Source organism: Gallus gallus, chromosome 4 (genome assembly GCF_016699485.2).
Source record: "Gallus gallus isolate bGalGal1 chromosome 4, bGalGal1.mat.broiler.GRCg7b, whole genome shotgun sequence".
NCBI lineage: Eukaryota > Metazoa > Chordata > Aves > Galliformes > Phasianidae > Gallus > Gallus gallus.
This window is the reverse complement of record NC_052535.1, coordinates 40,424,918-40,449,340: the sequence shown is the minus strand read 5'-3', so window position 1 is coordinate 40,449,340 and position 24,423 is coordinate 40,424,918. Positions and strand designations below refer to the sequence as shown.

The 24,423-nt window shown below is 34.0% G+C and overlaps 1 protein-coding gene across 5 annotated transcripts in view; it reads left to right on the top strand.

Annotated features, from left to right (window-relative positions):
- TENM3 (teneurin transmembrane protein 3) overlaps positions 1 to 24,423 on the top strand; it is a 1,287,844-nt gene that overhangs the window by 465,548 nt on the left and 797,873 nt on the right. For 3 of the 5 annotated variants that reach the window (XM_046940100.1, XM_046940096.1, XM_046940101.1), the window contains exon 6: positions 13,817 to 13,860. The exons of the other annotated variants lie outside the window; for them this stretch is intronic. The gene's annotated coding sequence lies outside the window, so the exon portion shown is untranslated. The remainder of the gene's footprint in view (positions 1 to 13,816; positions 13,861 to 24,423) is intronic. 5 annotated transcript variants of the gene reach the window in all.

Genomic DNA, 24,423 nt, shown 5'->3' with positions numbered 1-24,423 from the left:
GTGAAGATCATGATGACTTCTGCATGTACTCCACATAGTATTCACTTTTAAGATATATTTTATTTCACAAAAATAACACAGTAATTAAAATCCATTCAATATGCAGATGTGCAATATATACAATTTATTGTAGTTGTGCTTCTTAGAGGCAATTTATTTGATTTTTTTTTTTAACCAGTTCTGCAGTAGAATGCAGAACTTTATATCAGAACAAATTAGGAAAGTCATTGTTAATCTCTTGCAATGTTAAAAGAAGTATTCCATTCCACAGCTAATATCTGAATAAGTATTTCTCTGAGGAAGGCTTTTAGGACATTAATTTCTAGATTTCTAGATTGAATTTTCAGAAAGAATGCTAAGTATTGATACACCATAAGTTCACATGAAATGTTAAGAAAAGCATTTTGTACATGTACATGACTTTGGAAAAACAAACAAACAAAACAACTAAAACATAAGCACACAGTAAAATATTTGCCTTCGAGCATCACAACTGAATCAGTTAATCATTATAAAATATGTTTTAGTTTTAAACTTAGTTCTCATCTCTAAACCAAATGTCTATTAGCAATTCAGTGGACCTTAGCAGCACTACTCATATTTTAAAAGTCAGTCATGTAGCAAAGTGGTTTGCTCTTTAAGGGACACAAATTCCTGACAATACAAATATCAAATGCTTAATGTTAACAGTCGGTATTTGCTGAATATCTGTTGAATATTCACAAACAGTTAAAAATAATAGTAAGTCCAAATTCATTATATTGAGTCATGTTTGCAACACATATATATTCATTATAAGCCAGCACTGAATGGTAGAGGACTTTATATATTGTCTGCATGGGAAATGTCTGCACTTTCACTGTAGTGTTTCTTAGTGTGTTTGCAGTGAATTTTACAAATGCTCTTTCATTCTTAAATATTATTGCCATTATAAGACTAATTTTGTTGCTTTTACATACTTTCATTTTGTTATCGTTATGAGTTTTTTCTATATTTTTCTATTGCAAACAGTAGATTTAAATATCTGTCTAATCTCATCTTTCTGTGATGGAACTCTTTCTTCTCACATGAGAAGACTTACTTGGCCTTATGATAATGATAAATATGATCACATATTTGAGAAGCTTTGTGGTGATATCATATGATCAGCAGCAATATTTAAAATTTTTATACTATACATAACTCATATTTTTTAACAGTTTGTAAACCTAGATCTTCTGATTCTATTTTGCTGTCAAAATTGAGTTGAAGATCTTGTTGGGAGTAATATAGATGTTCGTGTTAGCAAGGCTTCCAAAAGTAAAAGGTATGAGAGTGAGAGGTGGGGCAATTTAAAAATTGCAAAATCAAGCTGGGCTGTTCTGCAGCATTTTAGTGGCTGGTTTAATTAACCCCTTTGCAAACTGATGAAGAAAGAAGACACTACATTTTGACTCCTATCTCGAAGCTTAATAAAAGGATTATTTGTTGCTCTTGGAAGACTCTTTTGTATTAATTTCTTGGGGAGATTTATATTTCAAATGACTATCACCTGTAGTAGGCAACCTCATGAAAACTTCATTGCTGATCTTTGAGGAAGATTTGTATAATTTCTTATTAAGTGTTAATGTGTTAATGGAAGTAAACTTAGCTGAGCTGTATGTAGCATTGCTGGTGATTGATAGCCTTAAAAACAAACAAACAAACAAACAAAAAAACCCGGCAAGCAGGCATTTGAAATGGTTTGATAAACTTAGACTTCTTAGCACACTGCATAGTTGATATAACTGAAACTGTAGCAGGAAATTCTACTGGCACCATTGTATTTGGTCAGGAATCACAAGTATATGGGGCATACTTCTCCACACATACAGTGAGAGAATGGAGCATTATTCTGCACAATTTCCTGCCAGTGGGAAAATGGAAGATGGGGTTGTCCCTGAAATGTGGTGTTGGTGAATGCAGTTGATTATTTTCCCATATTTCACAATATGAGATCAGTAGGATTAAGTAGGACAGCCGTACCGTTCCCTTACAGTGAAGTGAAAGTAGCCAGTCTGAGAAAATTACTACTTGCAAATAGAGCAGCAGGGCAGTTTATGCCTTCTTTCTGTCTGTTCTCTGAGCTTCCAGCCTTCTCCTCCTTTACAAGAGTAGAAATATTTACTACTAGTATTCCCTCTAACTAACTATGTAGATAAAAGCAGTCTACTCTAGTGTTGCTAAGACTTAGAGCTAATCTAGAAATGTCATTGGTTTACTTGGAAAATACTTCCTGATGGAAGATTAGCCAGTAGTTGTCCAAAGAAAGAAAGATGCAGCTTTCTCTGGTAGATAAACTAGCATAGATTTAGATTTTTAAATCATTTAAAAGGGACAGATAAAAACAACAATGGTTGTATATTTTGTTTCCTCTTCCTATACGCTGACGAATAGTAGTAGTAGACTTCTGCTTATTAACTGAGAAAAGGAAATAAAATTTGTACTGTGCAGTCTTATATACTTTTGTTATTCATGCTGCCTAACAGCAAACTCATCCAGATACTGTGTTTAATTTTACTGTGTCTTTTCATTCCACTTCATACTGAAGTTAAAAAATTGAGAAATCTAGATAAAACACACCAAATAAAATTGAATGCAGTCATTCTTTCTTTCCTACTGGGAAAATGTTTTTTATTATTATTATATTGTATACATTTTAAATTTATATACTGTACATGCTATATAATACAATTTTTAAAATGTATACAACCTACATTTTTTTTCCAAGTGAAGCAATTTTGCACAGTTGAAACCACTCCCTACATGCTAGTAAAGCTGTAGAGAAATTGCCCTGTCATTAGAGAAGTGTATGTCTTCAATAAGAGGGAGAAGGGGGAATGGGGAGGTAAGAGAGAGGTGATGCTCCTGTTTAAATTCACTACTGTGTAGGTTACATTAAAAGTAAAAAGGTGACACTAGAATTACTACTTTGTTTAAATCGTGGGTGTCCAATCTTTTGGCTTCCCTGGGATGCACTGAGTAAAGAGGAATTTTGTCTTGGGTCACATATAAAATATATAATATGGTTAATGTATATAAGGAACAAAAATCTTTTTTTTTTATGATTTTTAATAAAACAAAAAAATACAATGAGAAAAGAATAAAACTAGTGGGATGTATGGCCTTGTTTTTGTGAAACTAATGCATCAACATCTGGTTCAGTGGCAGTGGTCTGTATTGAGTTCTCAAGATGTTAATCAGAGATTTTTGATGAACTTTCCTGTACTTCATATCTGTAAACAGTTCTCTACAAATTTATGTACTGCGAAAAAGTGATAATGTGAATAAGGCATGATTGTGAAGCAAAAGATATTTTTCTTTGCTAAGAGAGAGCTTATAAAAGTCTTGTAAAGAGACATGCTAATTTTTTCTTTGAGTTGACTGTCAGATTGCAACTCCATACACACCATTTGAAAATTCACAGGTATGTATTTATGTCTAATGGAAATGGAGTCATAAATATACAAAAAAAAAAGTTTTTTTTTTTTTAATTTTGAAACCTGTTCTTAGATTTTTTTTACCAAAACAAAAAGCATGGCTGCATATTTTTCACTGTTCACAGCACTGAGTTTAGCCAATGTATCAAAATGTGTGAAATTATTTGCCATAACTTGAGCTTGACATAATTTAAATTTCATTTTGAATGCTGCTATTGTGTGAAACATAGCACAGATGAGGCAATTTTCAGCTTGAAGGTGCTTGTTTAAGTCACTTAAATGAGCAGTCAGATCCACACAAGTGCTAAGTCTGTAAGCCATTTTTCATCTTCATGTTCCAGCACAAATTTTCATTTTGATTCCATAAAGGACTTGATTTAATTTTGCTAATTCTGAAGTCTTTTTAGCATTTTAGCCCAACTTAGCCACCTTCCTTCAGAAAAGTAAATGAGGACCCTGTAGTCATCATCCGTACTTTTAAGGAACTCCTAGAACTGGTGATGATTCAGTTCCTTGGACTTTATGAAATTCATGGCTTTGATGATGATTTGCACAACATTATCCATTTTAAAGTTTTCATATATGAATTTTCTTGTGATGCATTGATATTTCATCAGACTTGTGTTCATGGCAACTGCTTCACCTTCCTTTACCTCCATCCTCTTTTTTACAAACCGTCAACAGGGCACCATTGGTAGCTATACGAGATATGTTGACAAAACTTAAAGAAAATTGTTTTAAAATTTTTACTGCATCATACAAATAAAGAGATTTAGTTGTATTTTTAATGGCACCAAAGAAGCCATTTCTTCAGTAACGTTATATTCATTATCAATACCTGTAACAAAAATGGCAAGTTGATCTGTATCTGTAGTGTCAGTACTTTCTTCTGTTGCCAAAGCATCACATTTGTAATTAGTAGCTTTACTCTCCAAATTTCTTTTGATAGGTTTTCCTTCAGTTTGCCTGGCTATTATTCCTGTGACACAAACCAATTTTAGAAAAATTCATTTTTTATCAGGATAAATTACATCTGCTGTACTTTCTATGCATTGCTTAATAAACTCACCATCAGTAAATTGTGTACCTTTTTTTTTCTTCCAATTGAAATTTTCTCAATATTTCTGGCAGTGAACATGTTAAGTAATTAAATTATTTTATAAAATGACACGAAGACAAGTTCAACAAATAAGAAAATGTACATGCCTGCTTAATAACAAAAAAATGCATTTCTTCACAGGCAAACACAATGTTTGTAAGTTTTAATATATTATCAGTTGTCCCTGTACTTTACTCACCAAGTGGCACATGGACATATAATTTGTCATACATTCAGATTTCGAGTCAACTAGTGTGTGTGTGGTGTCACGGAGTTATCTAGATAAATCTGTGCCCGTGACAGGGAGGGCAGTAGGCTTGTGGGCCCCCTGGCTTCCCGAAAAAAAAAAAAACAAAAAAAACAAAAAAAACGGAGCAGCGGCAACGATCTAAGAAGGAGAACTTATTTTACTAACTATGATATCGGAATGCAAGATGACACGATATAATACAATCTAATTGAAAGTAAGGATAATAAATCAAATGAAATAGAGAGAGAGAGTTTCCGAAACCGAAAGTCCTACTTGATGAAGGCGCACGGCTTGGAAGCACACCCACTCCTCTCCTTGGCAGCAAGCGAAAGCGAAAGATCATGCGCAACCAAATGACATATCTTCCGTGATGTAACTTCCTTCTCTGGCCATGAGATCCTCTGGGATACGTAGTTCTTCTTCTCTTGTCCATGATGTTATGATGTGGAATACCAATAGCAAAATTACAAAACCATGACAGTGTGATTAGCACAAGAGGTGGGCTTAGCACTACACTATGCCCTCCCCTCCACAGTGTTCTGTTGTCCCCTATGCAGTCAGCACTCAAGCTATGCCCCATCAACCCATTAAAAATATTGTTAAAAATCATGGAATAATGCTAAAATTGTAGTCTGGTGGGGCTGCGTTAGCTGACAGGGCCACCTGCAGGCCATAGATTGTATGTACCTGGTTTAAATGGTAGGTGTCATGAGGCAAAACAGTATTCTCCAAGTCATAGCATTTGTTTCAGTTCAAAAAAGTTTTTTTCCTATGAATCAATTTAGATGCAGTACTTGTGTGTTAAATTTATGTAAAGGAAGTTTGTTGTGTTGTGTGTTTCATTCCTTCCTTTATTAAGAGTGTCTTCCACAAATCTTTCGTTTGCCATAAGACAAAAAGTTACTCCTTGTAGAAGATTTCTATGAAGGAATTATACCTAGCAGTAAAATACGAACAATTAACATCTTTATTTTATAGTGCATCAGATTTCTGTTGACATTGCAGAAATGAAACAATAGGGCACACAGTGAAATACCAGTATTTATTGAAGCAGCAGTTCATACAAAATGAGGGTGGGTTTTGTTTGTTTGTTTGTTTGTTTGTTTTGTTTTTACCTTAGTCATATTAAATATAAGTGCATCTTTTGTAGGTATATGAAGAGGAACGGTGAAAATCTCAATCTGCTCAAAATCTTATTTTTTTTAAATACAAACAAAAGATTGGCTGTATGCAGTTCAGTCAAAACACACTCTAGTCTGATGTCCTGTCTCTAATAGAGGCCAGTCAAAAGTGTCTCAAAAATAAGAGCAGATCAGGCATAAAATGAAACCTTCTGGCATGTGGCAATCCACAGCTCAGGGATTTCCCAAGCTGAAGGCTATATTTTGAAGGCTTTATTCCATGAATTTCTGATAGGCTTTCAAACCTCTGTAAAGTTTTGATTTCCATAACACACAGCTACAGTGATTTTTCTCGGTTTAGTTGTGACCTGTTTACACAAGTACATCATTATTTCTTTCCCCCCCCCTTTTTTTTTTTAACTTGATAGTTTTATCTGAAAAAGAGAAACAGTGAATACGAATATTGATTTCCTAGGTTTCTGTTATACTCCATCTCAGTTACTATTCTTCTAGGGAGAAGGGCCCTAACCTATTGAGTGAGTTTGCCTGCTGAACTTGTATTGCCTCCTCAGTGATCTTTCAGTGTTGCTTGGGGTTTTTTTCCTATTTCTTCCTATTAAGGAGGAGCAAATTGTAAAATGTATTGAGAAGACACAATTTTGAATTGTACAGCTACTGTCTGTTTAGTCTTTGTTTTGGGGGTCATTTTCAGCAGATTATAAAATCTCTAGTCATAACATCAAGGCTTTTAGGACAACCACATAACAGCTTTTAAATGGAGACAAGAATTTGAAACGCTTCTTAAGGACAGCTGTTCTTCTGATGGCTCCTGAACAATGCAGTGCTAGATACCTTGGAATCATAGAATGACCAGGGCTGGAAAATACCTCCGAGACCATTCAGTCCAGCTGTCTACTTATCACCATTTCCCTACTAAACCATTTCCCTCAGTACAATGTCTAAATGTTTCTTGAACGCCTCCACAGATGGTGACTCCACCACCTCCCTGGGCAGCCCATTCCAGCTCCTCACCATGTTGTAGGACAGGCAGAGATTTCAGCCATAGATCCTGAAGTGAAGAGAACTGAGGGAAATTTATTCTTTTGTTTTCCAATACAGAAGGGGATTTTGCCATCTCCGTGCTTTCTGCAGATGAAAAGTATATACTGCCATTCCAAGAAAGGGGAGAGGTTGAAAGATTTTAATTATCTCAGGATTTTTGGAGTTAGAAGTATTTCAGCAACTTAACAGATAAAACAGTTTAGAAAAGGAATCCCTTGCTAACAAGGGTTAAATCACAATATGAAACAAGGTTTTGACTGCTATCAGGTAGACACAGATTTTGAGAGGAAGCTCAGATATGTGCCTTTGAAAAATTTTGTATATCAGTTGTACTAGAACAGCACAGTTGGGTGCATTTTTGGAAATTATTCTACATCTCTCAGTATTAATATTTCATCTTTTTTTCAGAATTTTACTCTTTTCCATATATCTTAGAGCAGAAGCCAAAATGTTCCTTAGTGATTTGGAAACTGCAAGACTTTCACTGTTAAAGTGAGAAAGTTCTTCGGAGCTGTGATGATTACAGGTCAATATTCATTAATAATACTCAAGCTAGATATTATATATTGAAAATACTGATTTAAAATCTTTATTTTTATTTGTATAAATAATAAGGTTATTTTCTGAGTTTAGATGAGAGGGCTAAATGCTTTCAATTAAAATTCTTAAAAAACATAAAAATGGCATGTAGCCCCATGCAGAATGAAAACGTACATTTAAGGTAATAGCATCAAATTAAAGTTTTGGGGTTTTGTTTGTCTGTTTGTTTAATTTGAATTTGTTTACTATCTTTAAAGTTGTTTATTAGCTTTTTTTAACAGTAGATTTCTGAAGATGAAAATCAGACTTCAGATAATTTAGTGGCAATAGTGCACATCAGGAACTAGTCTCCTAAACTGTTTTGACAATTAGGAGGTATTTTTAATAGAAAGTGAAAAGAGTCTGTTCAGTGGCTGGAGATTTTCCTCTTCCATAATGGCAGAGGTATTTCCTGGAAAAAACGACTAAAAGGGAGTTTAAGAATCTTTAAACCTCAAAAAGACCACAAGACCATGAACAGCACATATTGCTTTAAAATAAATCTCTTTAGAATAATGGAGAAGTCATTACATGCTTTCTCATCTTTTCCTTATTTTATTTATTGAGTTAGACTAGTTATTTTACTTCTCTTACATTGCAGTTCCCTGATTTAAGAACTGTTCAGAGCCCTGGTTGAAACTTTAAGGATATGGTCCTCATTACAAATACCACATAATATTAGAAAGCACTCATGTTTCACAGTTTTGCCTCTAGTTTTAATTTTTGTTCTATAGTGTATAACCTACCCGTGTTCACAGTCTTTCAAGGCCTTAAGCCTTTCTGTGATTTATCAACTGTAAGGAGCTTCTGAGAGTAATCTATGTTGCTGTCTACTAAGGAATTACTTCCCAAATTCTGTCTATAATGCATATTTATTGAGTGCACTGCCTCCTGTCTTTTGGCTAGATGGAGATGTCACCTTTGTGCTCTCCTGGGTAGCTCATCCAGGGCTTGTATCACTCACTAATCAATAGACTGAGATCTGTTGCTATATTGTTGGAATTTGTTATGCCATGTAGTGGCAATAAAAGCTATTTGTTTATCCTGTCTTTGTCTTACATTATAGTACATTTAAACAAGTCAAACAAATTCAGCTGTAAAACCTGAAATGCAAAAGGATTCAGATTTTTTTTTTTTTTTTTTTTAAGTTAGTGATTTAGGTTTTACTTGTAGTATGTACAGGAAACAAGCAAAATAAATACAGCAATCTATTGAAGGAATGTCTTAAATAGTTATATCTGGTTATTCATAATCACCTACAACCATGGTAATGAGAAAATTTAGTTTGAGTCAATAACTTCAAATATATTTACTGTTGTTAACATCATCTCTGTCAACAAGAACAATGTGGTTAGCCTCAAGCATAGCAGAAATCAGCTTATAGTTCTGGTCAGAAACCAGAAACATCTAAGTTTTGATAGTAATTATTGGCAATTAAATAGTAATTTCTGATGTAATTCTTTACTTTTAAATACCTCCAAACACTGTACCATCTTAAATTAGGTGACTCTTATATAGTGTTTTTGTGAAAGACATGGCAGCTTTTTATTAGCTTATGGTGTGTTTATTATTGAGTAGGAGTGGCTCACTTGGAATTGTTTAATCTCAGATTCATGTTTGCTCTTTTGCTGTCTGTAACCTAGAGAAAATTTGGTGTTGTTTTTGTTGGGTTTGTTGCATATGTTTAGTAAGGGTAGCTAGACAGGAACTGTGAATGAAAATGGAAGTCTTGGGCCATTATCATGAAAGGACTTACAGCAATGACTCAGAATAAAGAAAAATCTTGTTAACAAAATTAAGGGAAAATTCTCTATTTTTTTAAAATCCGTGGCAAAATTTATAGCAGGATTCAGTTTCACCATAATATGAAAGTAGTGAAGCCAGTCTTGATTCTCACCTTACAGCTCAGGCTCTTGCCTTAGGACTTTATATTTTAATATTAAAATTGTGTTATTCTTTCATTTATTAACTGTTAAAATAGGTATTGCTATGGCAAGTTTTTAATACTTTTCACTAGAAAGTGTCCACTTGTGCTGGGAACCAGGTCTATTTAAATTATTGGAAGAGTTATATAACATGTGGAGTTTCTTACGAAAAATGGTTTTAAAATTTTCAAGACATTCCCAATCTTAATAAGATTTTTTAAAAGAATGAATTATGAATTATGCATTTTTGAATTATGAAAGTCAGTAATACTTTAAGTCTCTTAGATGCCTTACGCTATTGCATTAACATATGTAGCCCTTTCTCATAATACTTTTTTTTTTTTCGAAAAGAATGAAAATTTAAATATGAAGGTAGTTTTTTGCCTTTATTTTTCCCTATGCAACTTTCAGAAGGTCCCCTGGTTCTGCTTTCCATTCATGCAAGACTCCTTCATATCATAAAACATCGTCGTTAGTCTCTGCACAATTTTTAACTCCTTTGCAATTTCCAGTAATGATTACTTATCATCTGCAAAACCATTTGGTTGATGTTTAGAAATTGAAATTATATGGTAAAGTATAATTAAATCACAGCCATAGGTTGAGTGTGTTTTCCATAAGAAAGAAGAAATAATTTATGTTCTTATTTTGGAAAAAAAAATCTGATGTTGGAGGAGGAACTCAGGGTATGTATTGCACATCTTTCTTTTTGTCTCCCAGTTTCTTGAATATAGGTAAAAATTCTTTGTATTGAGATATTTTTCACATTATTTGGGAATTGCTAGTCCCTTCTGGATCATAACGGTGATTCAGGTTGAACACATTTCAGTGCTTGAGTAGAAAGTGGATTTCACTGACTAGAATGGATGTTTAATCTTCTCTTAGATGTAGATTTAGAAAGTCTTTGTTTCTTACCTCACTGTTATACATTTCGGTGTTTGTCATTTCTTTCAGGGATAGCAGTCATTCAAGCGTGTGTATGATTATACTACTTGTTATACTACTTTCTAGTTTCTCTACATTTTAGCATGAAGTGCTTAAATGAGAGAAAAAGATGAAAAACTGAATGACAAATCACTTTCTGAGATGTGTTTGAACCTGCCTCTTAAGCAGGAGTGCTGTAAAGACACATCTACTAAATGCAGGAATGCTCTTTTCCTGCAGAGCTCCTTTCCAGTTTTCTTTGACTACTGAGTAAAATTCTAGATTTTTATTTCATTCTCTATTTTGAAGTCCTTGGAGTGATTTTATACCTGTTTGTTGTGGTCAGTGAGTCTTATTATGGACAGTATTCCTTTTCAGTACATGGTGTTTCACACAACAAGAAAATACTGTTGCATACACTGCATACACTATATAATGTTGCTTCTTCTATGATTCTTCTGGGAGACTGTTCACTCATTATATCTCTGTTTATTAAATAACAGAGTAGCAGAGATCATTGAATAAATGGAAATAGGTTCTTTAACCACCTCTGCCTTCATAGTCAATGTAGCAGTGGGGGAAAAAAAAAGAAAAAAAAAAGCTTGTATTAGTCATAAGGGATGGTGTTATTGCTTTTTACTCCTTTTAGGAATACAAACACTCAGTCTTATTCAGAGTAATGCCTCAGAACATTGGCCGTGTTTTTTGTCTTCAGTGCAGATGTGACTGAGTCATCTCCTCATCTCTGTTCTTTCCTATTTATAGTACAGCTATGACATAATATCTAATGATTTCTAATTCTGTTGAATTATTATTATTATTATTTAATTTGTGTACTGTGGGTCATCCATGCTCTTAATCATGCAAGGGTAAGCTTAGAAGAGGAAGAGGCCTAAATGATGTATGAGTCTAGTGTGTAACGTAAGGACGTGTGGTGGGAACAAACATCAGGTAAATGATGTCAGGCACGACATGAGTGTACCTTTTTTATTAAAGAAATCCAGATGTTCTGAAATATTTCGTTTCTTTTTTTTTTTTTTTTTTTCAAAGGAGATGGACCATTAATGAAACTAATGAAATTTTAAGCCAAAAGAATAGCAATTGTGGTTAAGATATTATGACATAATTAAATTGCAGTACAAATTGTCGGATGATGTTAAGGAGGCCAAAACCATATGGGCTCAAAAAGGGATTAGTCTAATTCCTGTCTCAGGAATTTATGTGCTTCGTGATTGGCAGAAGCTTGAGAGACAAACCAGAGAAGAATTCCTCCATACATATTACTATGAACATCAAATAATATCTACTGTCAGACAAACTGGCCACGCTGAGACTCAGTTCAGACTCTGCTGTGTCCATTTGAGAAGGGTGTGTAAAAAACAGCATAAAAATTGACTGCTCTGATGCCAGGAAATATTTGCGTATCACTGTGACAGCTGACACACTAATGAGGACCTCAGAATGGAGGTGAAATGTCTGAAAAGACATCACCCAAACCTTGAGTTTATTTCAGATTTTATTTAAGAGGTGTTCATGAACACTTCTTCCAATCACAACTAAAAATTGATAGTAAAGAGAATGTCTTCAGTTCTTAAGTATTTATTACAGTATTGCTGATACCATGGTGTTTCAGTTGTAAAAGACATTGTTATTCACAGCAATGATGCTGCCTTATCCAGAGAATAAAACTGAAAAACTGGCCAGTAGCTACAGACATTATTGTGGACTGGTATTACTCAAATATTGGAGAACAAGAAAAGATATACAGATTTTCTCTGATATACAAATTGGTGTCAAAAATGGTGGATGTGTCTTCAATTTTGAGTGGAATAGCCAGATAAGCAAATGCATTTCTTTAAGTTATACTAGATGAAGGTACCAAAGCATAAAGGTTAAGACTAACAAGGATTCATGTTAAAATTTAGAAGACCCTTAGTGTTCACTGTAAAGCAGGAGAAAAGCACTGCCTTTCACATGAAATAACCTGACTGTGATTAAAAACTACTCAATCCACATTTTGCTTTTAGCTGCTTCATTCAGTAGTAGAAAAGGCTTTACTGTTTGCTCACAAAGGTAAGACTTGTCTGTGCTTTCTGCATCCTCCAGAATTTGTGAGAAAATTAGCAACAATATTCCTGGCACACAGTTGTTTCCTCTGTTAGCTCCCTGAGCTGACAATATCGAAGTTCACACATCTTCTGTCTAGGAACCTATGAGATTTTTGAGGTTTTAAGAAATTTAGTCTCTGTGTAGTTTGCTGTGTCTCGAAACATGATAATAAATAATCATTTCCAAAATACAGAGTAATTGCTGTTTGAAAACTGATGGAAAGAAGTTCTACACCAGAATGTTTTTCTGATTTTTCTGACACCACTGAACTAGGTGACTGTTAAAATAAGAGGCTTAGTGATCTTTTTATCATAATAGCAAATGAAGCTGTAAATTTAACTGCGATTGATGTTTCAGAGACACATGCCTAAGCTTTCAGTCACTGAAAAATACCATGGGCTTAATTCTCCTAAAAATCATGCAGATTCCCACAGAGTATGTTATTTCTAACCGGAGACGAGGGAGAAAAAAACTCTGTCTCTAGTGTTGTCTCAGACAGCTACAAAATAATATCAACATAGGATGGAACTCTCCTCTATATAGAGGAGGAGTATCTTGTCGAAGTTGGAGAAAAATATTCTCTTCTTAGCATTATACTTTGATAAGGATCAAAGGGTTTTAATTGTCAATAATATCTAATTTAATTCACCAAGTAATATCTGGTTTTGATTTCTCTATGTTCTTCTAGTGAAACACATGGGGACCTGTGCAGTGTTGTACTGATAATATATTGGATATGGAGCTTGTAGCCAGGGCAGTAAATCTGTGCATTTGTTTAATATAATGTTCTGTAAAAGCTAGTTTGAATTTGAACTTTAAGCAAATACCTTGGGAAACTTCATTGTTTCAGGCCAAGACCACAAAAAATTATACTAGCTCAAGTGGTACCTATTTGTTTCCATTTCTTTGGTTTTCAGCCTGCATTTTTTGATGGATCTTAGATTTTGTGTACATCTCTTTCCCCCTGGAATTCATTAACTCTAGCTCTAGAGTATAAAGGTGACAATTTAGATGTAGTAGTGTTTGCGTTACTCTTATTTTGAAGTGAGATGTCCAATCAACACCTACAGACTTTGTGGGTATTAGTTTACTCTGCATGCTGTCTCAGAAGTGTAGCCTAATGATGTTTTTGACAGAATAAACATTTACAAAAATAAATGTTATTGTATATATTCACAGTTCTGTGGCAACAAAGCAAATAAATCACCTTAGTAACTAGTTTTTGTTGTTTGTTTGTTTTTTGAAATTAATGTGTTGTGAATTTATTTTATTCTTTTTCATTTCCTTAGAAAACTGCTTCTCAGAATGTTCAGATCCATACACCTGTTTATAGGTAAAGCGGACTGTTTCTCCTTCTATTTCTGATTTGAAAGTATTTAATCAGAAGGTTTTCATCTTAAAACATAGCGGTGACATTGTGTCTATAAATGTAATTTTATATATTAGTCTTGTACATAGCGAAGAGTATGAGAGAGTTCTCAACAAGAATGTTATAGATCTTGTTACAAAAAAAAAAAGTGCTAGCTTTGTTAGATGAAACGATTTCAGACTTCTTTCATTACTTGAAGACATAACATTGTCTTTACAGATCTTTTGAAGTTGGGATTTTTTTAGATGGTTGAAAAAAATGTTCCAATATTTGAAAAGATCAACTAAAAGAGATGGCGGGTCATAGAACTTCAGGGCAAACCCCAAGAGGGTTTTGATCCACAGTCCCTTAAGTTGCTGTACATTTCTGTTTTCATTCATACCGATGCCTTCAAATGCTTGCCAAGTTTAAAAAATATATATCTTTGTTTTATTTCACACTAAAGATCTCATTCAGAGAGGCACTGTAAAATGGTATATCTCCTTTATGTTGCTCTGCTTGGGAGTCAAGGAGTAGTATGGCTTAATGAGGTACTACATGGGTTATCAATAGGATTTTATGATGGACTTCAATAGCTTTACATCAGAAGCACGCTTAAAAGACTTAGAAGAAATAAATGAAGAGTTAGTGCCCCATTATATCATTTTTTCAGAAAAAAAGATAATAATACAAAATAAAAATACGGATTAACAAAAGCAAATTCTCGATAAAGTACTGTGTTTGTTTTGATTCATTCATGATTACTGAATAAAGCCAAGGGTAAAATATGTAGATATTTGTCTAATTCTTCAGAGCTAACAGATATTCTTACCAAACATCAAAATAATCTAATTAGTGTAAGTGACAATTTTCAAAATAGGTAAGGAAAATAATAAAAGGTAAAAATAACACAAACAGCAATATTCATAATGTTTTACAACTCTTGAAATATGAACATGTTATATTGGAAGTATCAAAATGATTGCATGAAATATATATTTTTATATATGCTGTTTATTTTCAATCTGTGTATTCCCCATGGTTACATTTTATTTCTGTGTAACTCCCATGTCATTATGTTATTTGTGCCTATTTGTGACAGAATTAAATGCAGTGGATGTAGAAATGGGGAATAGATGTTTTTTTCCCTGCTTTCAATTACTCTTTAATTTAATTTATTTAGGTGACATATGAATTTAAGACTGGACTTAGTCCAGTTGTCCAAATTCATCTGTCATTCTTCCCTTTAAAATTTATAAATCATTATTTACAGGAAGAAGTAAGGATTATGAACAACACATAAATATAGTTCCTGTTACCAATGAACAAAATAAGACTGAATCACTCATAGCCACAGTAAGATTACTCAGATATTTTGTGGTCTATAAGATATAGCTTGTATACTGAAGAAACCAGAAATAGGAATTGGAAACTTTGCACTGTATTGTATTATATTTTAGAGATCATGAAAAAATAGAACTAGGGAGTATGTAATTTTGGCTTTAAACTGTGTGCAAATTAGCTATTGTGCAAATACAGCTATAATAAGCTACAGAATGGTTCAGTAAAAAATATTCAGGCATTCTGTTAGGATACCAGTACGACAGTGTCTTCCCTGATTTATCAGTGAAGTTTAGCTACAGGAAAAACTGAGGTACAAAATAAACACGATAAACTTACAGTACTCAGACCAGATCAAAGCTCTGTCTTGCACAATATTGTGTTTGATCAATTATGAATACCTTGAGAATCGTATGAAAACAGGACAAGTATGCATTGATAGCTCCCAGCCTACTCCTACATAGGGATCTGAATCTACTTCCAAATCCACTGCCATCCATTTTTCCATGGATTGATCTTATTCACTCACAGCTTAATTATTTGTGTGAGAAGATTTAATTCCTTTGGGTGTTTTGAACCTTTTACCCCCTAGTTTCATTTAATATCCCCTAATCTTTTTATTAGAAGAGATAGTGAATTAATAGTTGCCAAGTGACTTTCCCCATATCCCATATGAATTTCTAGATGTCTGTCAAGCAGACTCCAGCCTTAGATTTTGCAGGCTGACAAGTTCTAGAAAACCAATCTGTCTGATGCATTTCGATTACAGGGGATATGTGGCATCTGAATTGCAAATAGCATATGATAGTGGTTGAGGCCATAAAGTCTAGCTTCAAAATGTTCAGCAGTTCAGCATCTCAGACTTTCTGATTTGGATCAGTGCCATCTCAAAATATTTCTCCTTGATTAAATTCACATGTAATGACGATTTAAAGGAAATGACTTAAAATTATGATTTCCTGTAGGCAAACCATAACCTGGTGGAGAAAACAAAATAGCAAAAGTTACCAACTCGTTCTAGATGTAAGGAATACAGAGATACTTCTCAGTACCTTTGTCATATTGTATCACGACAATCCAGATGCGCAGGTACTGCAGGTTTGTAATAAGAAAAGAACTATGATGGGAGTTTACCATGTAAACTCTGTTCTGAATTTGGACCAAGGAGGAATATTAAAAAGAATTATTTGAATTATACTTACATGTATATAACAATTTGTGTCCCTTTTATTTATAGAAAAAAAAATATATTAAAAAATAAGGTGGAAGTTGAATCTCTTTTACTTAAAAAAAAAGACCACTTCTAACCTACTTACAAAGAAGGCATATTATTTCTCATAATATGCTGGCTTTAAAACTTGATACTGTCTCAGGAGAACGCACGTTGTATCATGCTCGGTGACTTCATGAAATTTACTGTTTCTCTGGCTCTAATAAATCTTTTCAGAACATCAATTTACATTTCTTCTACACAGTAGTTGTTCTTAATCTAATAATGTATTTAACAATTAATGTCATTTGCTGTTAGAAATATATTTGTATTTACATTTTTAAAGATTATGTGATAGCATTTAGGGATGCATACAGTAAATCACATTCAGAGTAAATGATAATTAGAATAATAACTTACCATATATGTTTAAATGTTATGAAAAGATCATTAGAGCTGTTTCATCTGTCCTTATTTGTCTTAGTGATTGAGCAAGCAAATTTAAAAGTAAATTTCAAAGTAGATTGTGATTCCATTTCAGTGCGACAGTGTGTTTCATTTGAAACTGAGGTGCTGTAGGATAGGTGATGTTGCTAATCTCACTGCTGCTGCTCTTGCTATTGGTACTCAGAATTCTTTCATACTGTCTGTAGTACATAGAACAGCTTGGGGAGGTTAGAAATCCAGAGAAAACTGCTAGAGGTGGAGATTTTGTATGAAAGGGAATGTATCGCATTTTAAATATATGCCTGTTTTTTAACATAGACTACAAGTACCAAAAGATAGAAGCATAGACTATTTTGAAATTAATATCTGAAAATTTTGTTAATCTCATCACAGAAAACTGTGAGAAGAAAGTTCTCCTAATTTGCATGGATAACAGTAATAAATAGATTTCCATGTATTGGTTAAGATTGTATGGAGTATTTTTTAAATCTGAGTTCATCAGCAAGAAGGAAAGAATCCAAATACTACATATTCTGGCAAATACAAATGATTTTATAGTTGGCTAGAAGAACTCATGGGTGGTCTCAGTCACGAAATAAACTGAGTTCCATTTGTTAAATGCCCCATGAAGCCATAATAAGGGATTCTGTATGCATCTGTTGCACAGTGAAGGTGTGTGATCAAGCACCATATTTAGAAAATAAGATCCAAGAAATATCATAAAAATTCTCATTTTCGGAAAATACTTTAAAATATTACTGCTTTATCTTATACCAGAAATAGCAATCGAGCTTTCTGTGTAGCTGGCTGAATAATTTATATTGGTCTGTTTAAATTTTATCATTAATGTCCATAGAGTATTTAAGGAGGTCTTAAATTGTTTGTATGCACAAATGATTTAAGATAATTTGTTAAAGTATTTGTGCAAATATATATATACTTATTTATTTACTTTTGTCACTGAAATATACGTTTGTTCTGAACTGGAATTATTTTGACTTGATTGAACATATGTAAACAGATTCTGAACCCATCATTTAATATAAGAAGGGCACATGATATAACCAAGCTTCTATATGTGTATAAATTATTCTGTTAAAATTGGAAATTGTTTTCCATTGCTACTATGTGAAATAAATAAAAGCATGATCAAGTTCAAATAAATCTGATCCTAGTTAGAGTTCTGTGTGTAAGTAGCAGTTGAATAGAGGGCTTCAAAAATAAATTGATTTTATATTGAGATGTAATTCTTTCAATTATTACTCAATGTTATATTCTGAGTAGGAATTGATACCATCTTTCAGCTGTCTCTAATTCAGAACAGATTATGAAAACTAGCACAGGCTATTTTAATATACTAGTTATAATCAGTTTAATAATAAGATGTTAGTCTTCAATTATGTGTTGGTCAAAAACAAACAGCACAAAACCTTGTAATTTTACAGTAATTGGTGTCGTGAAATGATACACAAGTGGGCTCACAAGAATGTAATGAGGTTCAGTAAGACCAAGTGCAAGGAGTTGTACTTGAGTTGCACTTGGGTCAAGGCAATCCTAGGTATGAATAGAGACTGGGAGATGAACTCCTAGTGAGCAGCCCTGAGGAGGAGGACTTGGGGGTCCTCATGGATGAGAAGCTGGACATGAGTCAGCAGTGTGCTCTCATACCCCAGAAGGCCAACAGTATCCTGGGCTACATCAACAGTGGGGTGGCCAACAGGGGATTGTCCCTCTGTACTCTGCACTTGTGAAGCCCTGCCTGGAGTCCTGGGTCCAGGCCTGGGGACGCCAATACAAGAAGGATGCAGAGCTGCTAGAGTGAGTCCAGAGGAGGGCCACAAAGATGATCAGAAGGCTGGAGGTGCCTATTTTTTACTCAGGTAGATAGTGATAGCACAAGGGGGAATGGATTTAAACTGAAAGAGGGGATATCTAGGTTAGATGTTAGGAAGAAATGGGAGGCAACTCTGCCTATGCCAAGAGGGTTGGAACTAGATGATCTTTGAGGTCTCTTCCAACTCAAGTCATTCTGTAATTCTGTGATTCTATGAAATGGGCTCTTCCACTGGATATGCTGAGGTGAAGAGAAGGTTGAACTGAGGTAGCAGAAGATCCCTTCTAAGAAAGGGAATAAATTTGTTCACATTAATGCAATCATATTTATTGTCACATTAACAGCAATAGAGAATGCTAAAAGTCGGAAAATTACCTGTCAGTGACAGTCACCAGCTACTGAATGACAGTGTGCAACTTCTAGTGTTAAGACATGTGGCTAGCTGACTGAAGTAAAATTTCAGGAAGAGTACCTGAAGAACAACCATATCCTAGGAAGAGTGTTTGAAACAATGTTGTTTGGTAGCTTGAAGAAACTGTTTTGAAACTCTTGGTTTTGGTGTGGACATGCAGTACATGGAACACTGTGCAAAGACGTAGTGCTACCAAAGAGCTGCTTCTGGAGCTGAAAACAGTATAACACCAGTGTGCAACATAGCCCTTTTATTAGTGAAGCTCTGAAATTCTTGAATGAGAAGAGCACTTGTAAGAGTTAGTTAGGGACAGTAGTAGTTACTAGTACTCTATTACTAACATGTCCTTGACTGTTGTATTTCACAGAATTCTGTGTTATGGTGCTGAAATTTCTCATGTGCTTAAATTTCATACATATAGCAAGTAAATGAATACTTATACCACTACAGGGTTGCTCCAACATTTAGAGTAAATACTGGTGGTATGGTCACTCAGATATCACAGTGGAAACATTTCGCTGTTTACAAAGCAATATCAAAAGACTACTGACATCATATAGCAGCTTTCTTGCTTACTAGTTGTGACACTTCAAGTACTTTTGAAGCAAGGGTGTGAGGTATTTCTAATCAGAAATCATTAGTACAAGTTCTTCCAGGCTACGGAGCCACACATACCAAATTATTTTTTTAAGTAAGACAGAAAACAAATAACGTTTTAAATATTTCATAAGTTCTACAATAGCTCAAAGATGAATACAGTGTGTATTTGCATTTGTTCATTCATATAGGGTTTGTGTTGTTTTTCAGAAAGTGACAGGGAATATGATGGAAAAATGATTCTATATGTACAGTAGGCATTTGGAATACTGCATAAAATGACCTGTTACATGGAAATGACTCAATAGGATACTTCAGGTGTATTTTTTAATTATGATTTCTTTTATAGCTTGTATGTAATTATTCCCACAGAGATGGCACTAAGTAAACACTCTTTCCCGTTCAAACCAGTGCATATTTTCCCAGCTGGAGACTAATACATATTAGGACACTTTACTGATATTTTGCCATTGGAAAAACATCTATTTATCTAAACTACTATCACCAGCATATTGATTCCCTAGCTTGCAGCATTTGTAGCCCTGTGAAACTGTGGAGCATGAGAAATTACAACACAAAACCCTCAGCGAGAATCCTCACGGTCTTCAGGTTTCTATTTTAAAAAGTAATTGTAAAACATTTCACGTTAACTCTTGATAAATATTAAGCCTTGCATATTCTTACAAACATTTCAGATTCTTAGATATAGCAATTAAAATTAACACTGAAATTTGACTCTGAAAATTATTGGAATAACTCATGTTTTTTTGTCCTTAAAATCAGTAATCCAGATTAAAAAAACAGTGAACTACAAGAGCAGAATGGAGTAATCTGGAATTCTACCTTGTATTTTATGAGCATGTGCAAAGAGGATATACTGATGTTCAGTTAATCATTTTTAAAATCATAACTTGCTTTTTGAGTATAATTGTCCCTTTTTCCTGGCTGCTGTGTGGTTACCAGATTACGGTAATGCTCTAACTTTACTCAGGAATGCTTTCATAGACAAATGATACTCAGCAGCTACCAGTACTCTCAATGATCTAAGGAGAGCACAACTATTCCAACTGCTATGACTAGCTAGCATCATGTAGACTAGAAAGAAAATTCACTCCAACTGGAAAATACCCAGCAATAAATTGAGACTATGAATTTTATTTTAAGTCAGTCCTATTAAAAAAACTTGTAAGGTTCCAGATTCCATAGTATGTACTGAACTGGGGAAAAAGGGCAACGTTTTAGAAAGATTCATAAGCTCTAATTCTCATACTTCAGAGTAAAGAAATGTTTTCCTGGCTTTATGCAGCTTCAGAGGCTTAGCATTGTGAGATAAAGACAGAAATAGTATATAATGAGCAAAGCATGGAGTTTGACAACAGTTTAATGCTTTCTTGTAGTTTATAGAGATAAGTTCTAGCAGAAGCTTAGCTATATATTTTTCAATAACTTAGGTTGTCATGATTGCTTAGGTAAAGTAAGAATGAGGAAATATGGAGAAGTTTCTTAGGAAACCATCCTTGGCAATAATTGTTCATAAATGTATGTACTGCCAAAAAGCAATGACAAGAAGAAAGTATGATTGTGAAGCAAGAGATATTTTTCTCTGGTAAGATAAGAATTGTGAAAATCTAATAAAGATTTTTTCTTTGAGTTGAATATCTGATTGCAACTCTATAGATTCAATGTGAAAATTTGCAAGTAGTGTATTTGTCTAATGGAGATAGAGTTGCAAATATACACAAATTTATTTATTTTTTTTAATCTTGAAACCTGTTCTCAAATTTCTTTATCAAAACTAAAAGCATGGCTGCATATTTTTTACTGTTCACAGCACTGAGTTTAGCCAATGTATCAAAATACGTGAAATTATTTGCCATAACTTGAGCTTGACATAATTTAAATTTCATTTTGAATGCTGCTATTGTGTGAAACATAGCACAGATGAGGCAATTTTCACCTTGAAGGTGCATGTTTAAGTCACTTAAATGGGTAGTCAAATACCCCCAAAATGGTAAATCTGTGAGCCATTTTTCGTCTTCATGTTCCAGCACAAATTTTCATTTTGATTCCATAAAGGACTTGATTTAATTTTGTTAATTCTGAAGTCTTTTTAACATTTTAGCCCAACTTAGCCACCTTCCTTCAGAAAAATAAACGAGGACCCTGTAGTCATCATCCGTACTTTTAAGGAACTCCTAGAACTGGTGATGATTCAGTTCCTTGGACTTTATGAAATTCATGGCTTTGATGATGATTTGCACAACATTATCCATTTTTAAAGCTTTTGCACATAAATTTCCTTGAAATTTGATGCACTGATGTTTCATGAAACTCGAGTTACTGGCGGTGATTGTGTTGTCTTCTATTAATTTTATAAGTCTCTCTTTTTTATAAACCATCACCAGGGCACCATTGGTAGCTATGTTAGATATGCTGAGAAAGGTTAATGTAAATTGCTTTAATGTATTTTTTTACTTCTTTGTAATGATGAGATTTAGTTGTATCTTTCAGCAGCACCAAAGAAGCCATTTCTTCAGTGATATTGTATTTGTTATCAATACCGCTAATGCAAATGGCAAATTGAGCTGTATCTGTAGCATCAGTAACTTTATCTATTGCCAAAGCATTGCATTTGAAATTAGCAGCTTTACTCTCCGTTTTTTTTCAATGGATTTTCCTGCTTCTTCAGTTCACCTGGCTACAATCTGATAATACAAACTGATTTTAGAAAAATCTGGGTTTTTTTGTTTGTTTGGTTGGTTGGTTGGTTTTGTTTGTTTGTTTGTTTGTTTTTAATCAGGACGTGATATCTGTCATGCTTTCCATTCATTGCTTGATAAACTCACCATTGGGATATAGTTTAGTTTTTTGGTTTTTTTTGCAGTCAGATTTGGTATCATGTAACTAGTTTTTATAACAGAGCCTGTTTGAGTTTTAATTTCTTTAAAAATATTTTGTTGAGGTGAGAGACTTTTTTCTGTTCAGCTCTTTTTGTCTTTAAGAAGTGTTCCTTGATATACATCAAATTTGGCAGCTTGTTTCTGCATATAACGTCTTTTGTAATTGTAATCTTATACAAGTGACAGAATGTCCTTGCAAAATAAGCACAGTACCGTATTATTTGTTAGCACTGCACTGCATCCCCCCTATGTCCCAGGGCTGGGCCAGGCTGCTCGAGGGGCAGAGCTGCCATGATGGCTCAGCAGCCGGGGGTGCAGGCCGCAGTGCAAGCAGAGCTGGGCTGAGAGTTGGACATGCCTGAGTAATACCCACCTCATTGTAAACAGCTCCACTAGTAATCTTTCTTCAGACTCTAGTCAGACTCTTTACATCAGAGTTCTCACCTCTCCTATCTTTGTTGTAACTCCCTGTGATGCCAATATCACAGAATCACAGAATGGTTTGGGTTGGAAGGGACTTTAAAGAACACCCAGTTCCAACCCTCTGCCATGGGCAGAGCTGTCTCCCACCACAACAGGCTGTCTGGGGCCCCATCCAAGCTGGCCTCGAACTCCTCCAGGTATAGGGCACAATCATATGAAAAGCTTTAACAGGTTCTAGATAACTCAAATCTACCACCTTTCTCTTTTATAGAAAGCATTTTCAGGTTGCTTGTAAGCTGTCTGTTTGTCATCAGATAATCTGAGAAATCTCGTTGCTTACTATTTTCTATGTCTTTAAACCTATTCTACTTCAAAATTTGTAAAGGTGGTTTTTATGTTATAGCTTTTTCCAAACAGCGTAAATAGATTTATTGTAGATTTCTCAATATGTTACAGTTATGGAGGTGTATAATTCCTTCTTATAGCATGTAGCATATTAAGAGTTTCAATTTAGGATCCATCCTACCATGTATTTCAGAAAAACAAATATGTACTATAGCTTATTATAATGGCAGTCTGTTAAATCATACCCATCTTATATTCTTTATTTAGAAAGTTTTTCCTGAGTTGGTCTGATTTCTATTTTACAAGAATATAATTGGGAAAAAAAAAAAACAAAAAAAAAACAAAACAAGATGCAAACCAAAGAATGCATGACAGGAAGATCACCTGTTACTCTGCGACTAGTCCTCACACTCATTTCTACCTGTGCATTGCATGATGCGTACAAAAGGCTCTATGGAAAATCCACTCTGCTTTTCACTGGTCCCAGAAACCTTTCCAATCCTCAGAAGTGGAGATCTGACTAAAAGCCACACTATATAATGTTAATTTTCAAAACTATCACATATAGCACAACATGGAGTTATGACAACCTTCTTACAGTTATAAAGTGTTAATAGATTGCACTTGCTGCAATAAAATTTAGTATATACATACCTAAAACAAAATGACAAACTAAAATGAATGCCAAAGTAATACCAGTGAGGATCACTATATATGAACTTGAACATGTTATTTTATGGAAATATTATACAAACTTAAAGTAATTATTGAAAATACTGACAGCCAAACCTCACAGTGAAAACACAAAACTTTTTAAGGCAATGGGATGAAATAAAAAAAAAATTAAGAACCCTATTTGCACAAACATAATATTGTTGATATATATACAGGGTCTTTAAATATTTTGTCCTTATAAAACAGACAGTATGTAAGTGCCATTGATAAAGTATGAAGCTTCTTTAAGATTAGTACATATGTTTGCTTCTTCTCTTGAATTAATATGGTTTTATGAGGAAGTTTCTAAACATATTGCAATTTA